Source organism: Alosa alosa, chromosome 9, assembly GCF_017589495.1.
Source record: "Alosa alosa isolate M-15738 ecotype Scorff River chromosome 9, AALO_Geno_1.1, whole genome shotgun sequence".
Taxonomy (NCBI): Eukaryota; Metazoa; Chordata; class Actinopteri; order Clupeiformes; family Clupeidae; genus Alosa; species Alosa alosa.
In genome coordinates, this window is record NC_063197.1 from 1,154,951 (window position 1) to 1,160,950 (window position 6,000).

Here is a 6,000-nt window from a genome sequence, read left to right on the forward strand (position 1 = left end):
ATTACAATAAACTACCAAAAGATATATTTTTTATACCTGTTTTTAGACAACTTTACCAGGGGTGCTAATAATTCTAGAGGGCACTGTGATATATGAAATGACTTATACCGTGTTCTTGCATTGACTGATATTTAGAGCTTTTTTTATTATTATTTTTATACATATATTTCCCCTCTTATTTTCTCACTTTTTTATTTTTATTTTGCTTTTATATCATATACCCTTTTATTGTTCTTGTTTGGTATTTGGTTGTATGTTTGTTCACGCATTGCTGTAATTTTCCTGTAATAAACAATGGTTGATTATTATTTTGATCATAGTTAAGGCTACCTTGCCTTTTCTAGGAACCCCAGTTTCAAGAAAACAAGAAAAAGTCTAATACAAGAAAAAGTCTAATATGAAATTAATTAAATATGCAAACATGCAAATGTAGTGTGTTACAAAAACAGGATATTTGATAAGTGAGTAGGAATCGTTTCACTTTAAAAGATCCCTTGCAAAATGAACACAAAATGTATTAACACTTGAAGTTTACATGTGTAATGTGTTTACTTTACTGTCAGAATTCTATTCATAAATATGGTTCAGAATTTTTTCCCATTTTCAATAGTAGGAGTTACTAAAAATAGATCAGTGCACAATGCATCATTGGATTGACCAGAGAAGAAAGGTAGGCTGTTTCTCAAACTTGAGGATCCTCATGGATTCTTGCTTGGGAAAACGGAGCCCTGCCGAGTCAGATCCTTCAAAGATGAGGCAAGGCTTCTCAACATTCAGAAAACACACAATGGTACAGACTAGCGAGTGTGCAGGAAGCTGCAGGTGTGCGTTATTGAAAATCATGCCTTCTCCTTGCTCCTTTTTGAAAAACCATGAATACTTGATTTGTTCGCTAAAATAAACCACAGAGCAGCAACCATTAACAAAATCATAAAGAGCAAGGTGTACTAACTGGCTTGCAATCATTCTCATTGGAAGAGGTTTAAATACCCTTCCTAAGTGCCTTTGTGGTAAAAATTAAGTATTAATTCACGGACGAAATGTCCTTTTTAGTCTGTCATTTAGTCATTCAAATATAATTTTTGTTAGTCAAGTTTTAGTCGACTAAAAGTCTTTAGTCTAGTTTTAGTCAAAAGAGAACTCAAGGTATCTTAGTCAAGTTTTAGTCAAAACATTTTAGTCTTAATTATTACAAATATAACAAATTATATTAAACTAGAAATGTAATGCCAGAGGAATTACAATAGTGGATGGAAAGCTGCTGGCTTAACCCTCTATACCCCGTACCGGCCGTCGCCGGCCATGCTGTTCTTCCCCGTAACGGCCGTGAGCGGCCGGTGTTTTTTCATGGATGAATACAGGCGATCACTTAATTTCTACAGCTTATGTACACTACAGATCAATATTTTAGATCCCCTTCGATGTATTGTCATAATCAAACACATATGTTTGTATTGATTTATTTTTTAGATATTTATTTTTTTTTTTCGATATGTGCCTGTTTCTGCTCCGTGGCCGCTGTGGTTCCGCTGATATGAATGAGGGCATGTGTCCAAGAAATCTAACAAACGTCACTCATCTTGCCATGATCAATTTGGCACAGCAGTCGTAGGATTTGTAACACTTTACTCTTTTCCCCAGCCATCAAAACAAAAAAATCTGCTTGTAGGCTTTGATATATTTTGATCTTTTATGCTACGAGATGTGCCTATCTGCTCCGTGCGGCCGCAGCAGTTCAGCCGATATGAATGAGGACCTAAGTCTCAAAGTTACAGTAGCCTATGCTATCTGCCAAAACGTCACTCATGTCACTGTGTCACATCAGTCATAGGATTTGTTACAATTTACTTCTTTTCCCGCCGTCAGGACCTACAATTCTAAACATTATAGCCTCCGAAATCACCTCAGCGAGACAGAGTAACAGGCAAAGAGATATAATGTCTTCTGCACCGAAACGCCGTAGATTTAGTCTGGCCAAGACGGTTTTGATGTGCACTGATCCATCTCAGGTGCTGGAAGAAGATCTTCCCATATTGGATGGCAATGACACTGATGTAAGTTGTAAATGTAATGTTGGCAATAAAAGAATATGACCGTAAACAAAATATGTCAGTGATCGCTAAGTTGATTGCTAAGTTTAGCGCTAACTTTCACTAACGTTGAACACTAGTGTAGCCCTTCAACAAGTGCAGTGTAGCGCTGGGATGTCTTTTACCTTTTTGCCGAAAAATTCAGAAAACATGAAATGTCTTCATTCCTGTCTTCTAATCTGCTAGATCCATACAAGACATTGGCATAGATTTGGCATTACGTCCATACGTTGTTAGCTAGCTCACTATGGCAGTCATCACAGTATGCTAATCCTTATTGAGTGACAACAAAACTTCTGAATGGATGTCAACTAGATTTTGTTGCGAGCTGGATGGATGGATGGATAGATAGATAGATTATTATTATTATTATTATTATTATTACAGACTGTAGATAGGGCTAATATTGAATCCGAACAGACTTTTGGTGTGCAACTTTCATTGTCAGATCAATCTGTCGGATGTGTCAGATCACAGCTCTCAAGGTGAGGAGGACAATGAAGTAGGAGAGGCTATGCGAGAGGAGGAGGAAGAGGTGATGATGGAGAGAGAAGAAGCGGAGGAGGCAGGTGAAGCAGTGGAGGAAGAAGTGGAGACCAGAGTGAGAGCCAGGGCAGAGTATAGAAGAGGTCGAGGAAGAGGAGGAGGATGGAGAGGAGGAGGAGGATTAGGAGGAAGAGGAGGAGGGAGAGGAAGAAGAGGAGGAAGCTTGGGAGTGAGAGGGAGAAACAGTGGGAGAAGGAGACAGAGAGGAAGGGTACAAACAAACGACGATCCACCATGGTCTGACTCTATCCCAGTTCCCTCCATCCAGCCTTGTATGGTTGATCCTGGCCCCAGATGTATCTTGACCAACGTGCTGGATATCTTGTGGCAGGTGGTTGGGGTGTTATTCATCTCAAATCTAGTGCAGTTTATAAATATGTATGCTGCATCCAGCAACCCCCCCGCCACGTGGTACGATACAACAGAGGAGGAGATGAGGGCCTTCATTGGTTTCAATATCCTCATGGGTATCCATCGTTTACCCTGCCTCGCCGACTTCTGGAGCTCTGATCCATGTGTCCGAGTGCCATATATCGCTGACCGAATATCTCGCAACCGTTTTTAATTAATTTGCCAATTTTTTCAGTGCAGTTCACAAGGAGAGGATACAGATAAGCTGGCAAAAGTTAGGCCATTTATACAAGTGCTACAAGAAAATTTCCCAAAACTGCTTGTGCCCTGGTCTGCTTTTGTCTGTGGATCTAAGCAATGATTAAATTTGATGGGAGACTGCGTTGGAAACAATATATGCCGGAAAAAACAGTGAAATGGGGCATAAAGTTATGGTGCCTTTGTGACTCTTTGACAGGTTATTGTCTCGCCTTCAATGTTTACACGGGAAAAGATGACGTACAGGGAACAGGTTTGGCCTACCGAGTAGTTATGCATCTGCTTAGAGGATATTTGGACAATCACTATCATGTCTATGCAGATCATTTTTTTTCTTCCATTCCCTTGGTGAGAGACTTGCTTGATCATAACACCTACTATTGTGGCACCATCAGAAAGACCTCCAAAGGCTTTCCAACGCAAATCACGGAACCAAAATTAATGATAGTGGAGAGCAGAAAAGTGGGAAGGGATGGGATGATGGTATTGAGGTGGATGGACAAAAGGGATGTGTATATAGTTTCAAGCAATCATGCAGGCAGAGACCAAATGAAGCGAAGATCCAAGTTTAATGCTAATCTAATCTCTTGCCCAGAAGCGGTCCTGGATTACAACAGGAAAATCGGAGGGGTTGACCATCTAGACCAGTTTCGAAGCTATTACAATGTTGGGCGAACTGGAAAGAAATGGTGGAACTACCTGTTCTGGGGACTGTTTGATATAGCAATTATAAATGCATATATTGTGTGGCAGCTTCAGCTCAGGCCACTTCCTAAGGGCAGGAAAACCTGGGGCCTGAACGCCTTCAAACTTAAAATCGTGCATGCCCTATGTGATGATTTTTTTGGCAGGAAGCGGGGTGTCCAGGGCATCAATACCCTGGGTATCGACTTTGTAGTGAGTAGGAATTTAAAAGAAGGCCACTCACTTGTGCACTTTGAGGGGAGGAAAAAGGGATGTGTAAGCTGCATTAGAGCAGGGCGCCGCACCAATAGTGGGCGGTGCATTGAAACTTCTTTTGGCTGCTCAACTTGTTCTGCGCCATTGTGCAAAATGCCACCATGTTTTCATGAGTTTCATGGTATGTTATAGTTTATTGAATAGTTAATGAAATGTAATCTGTTAGGTTTGTGTTGCTTCGGTCTAATTAATATAATACTGTTGTTATAATAATAAAAAAATATATATATAAATACATAATAAGGTTTTAGTCAGAAGTTCTGTGGTCAAAAATATCCAGGCAACACTCAGGTGTGAGGAACCACTGCAGGTTTATTCATGATACCGGGAGCAGGTCACTAGCAACAGCATGTTCCAGTAACACTACTCAAATTTCTCTAGGGCGAAGCCCCATCTTATACATGTTAATTACATTGGTAATACAAATCACATGAGTACAATGGTCTTTTCCAAAACCCCCCCCCCCAAAAAAAATAAAAAATAAATAAAGGAAAATCATACGTTTTTATTTTGTGTGCCTTTATTTAATAAATGTAATTATTTTCATAGCTTACACAGAGTAGCAGCAATCAAGCAGCAGTTGACATTAAACATGTGAAATATCCAAGCTGTGCTGTGCTTAAAAAAAAGCATTCTGTTCTAAAATCTTTTCCCTCAAGTTTCCTACCGCTTAGTAATCATTCCATCTTCACCAAGCAATGAACAACAAAATGAACAATGAACAAAAAAAAGATGAAATCATTAATGTGAAACTTGGGCTTGCACACCCACAGCCAGGGCTGGAATGTCAGGTGTAATATGAGTGACAGCCAGTCTAAAGTCGTTGTGCACCTCCAGTCTATTGCACGCTTTTTTTTGTTTTGATGGCGACAAGTGCACTGAAGGCCGTTTCTGAAAGATACGTGGTACTGAACGGGAGTATGATCCTTGACATGCAGTATGAGTCTTGGAGCAATGCTGGGTGCCTTCACGATCCAAAACTTTTTAAATCCGTGTTCCTTGAATGAATTAAAGAAAGAATGAATTGAATTATGCTTAATTATGTCCAACATCCCAATTAGTGCGAGCACAGAGGCGTATTGCTAACAGTGATACAATATTGAATGCAATATTATAGGCCTACCTGGAAATATTTCTTTGACAGAGTGTTGGCCTGGATATGTGAGCTCATCTTCACAATCAAGGTATTGCACATCCTCGACTTTTGCAATAAAGGGATCCAACACCCACGATTCTTTCGATACGTATTCATCTGTGTCAGCAAACCGTGATTTAATCTCATTTTGCAATGCGTTCATGTGTCTGGTAAATTCACGACGGACAGATACAGGGATCGTTTCAGGATCATTTCTGCATTGTTTCAGCAGTAGTGGGAACTGTTGTAGCTCTCCCTTTTCCACCTTCCCGACCCTATACCCTCCTTACATGGTATGATGTTAGACTCCGCGCCTTGGAGACGCTTGTTTGTTTCATTGATTGTACAGACTGAAGATATCGGCTAGGTATGCTGTTTTAATCCAGAATGATTCAGTTACTTTCTCTGACAGTGCTGGGCTGTGAGTTTTGAGAAATTCAGCTACTTTTTCACCCAATTCCACAAAACGCATCAGCACTCGGCCCCGTGAAAGCCAGCGCACATCTGTGTGCAGGAGGAGTGTTTGATGCGCCTCATCCTCGCACAAATCTGCGAACAGATGCTGTCTGGTGGCGGGAGGCTGATACAGATAAAAATGATGGTTATGGTTATGATTGTGGGATTTTGCAGACAGGTTTTCATAGCTATTAGGCCTATGCT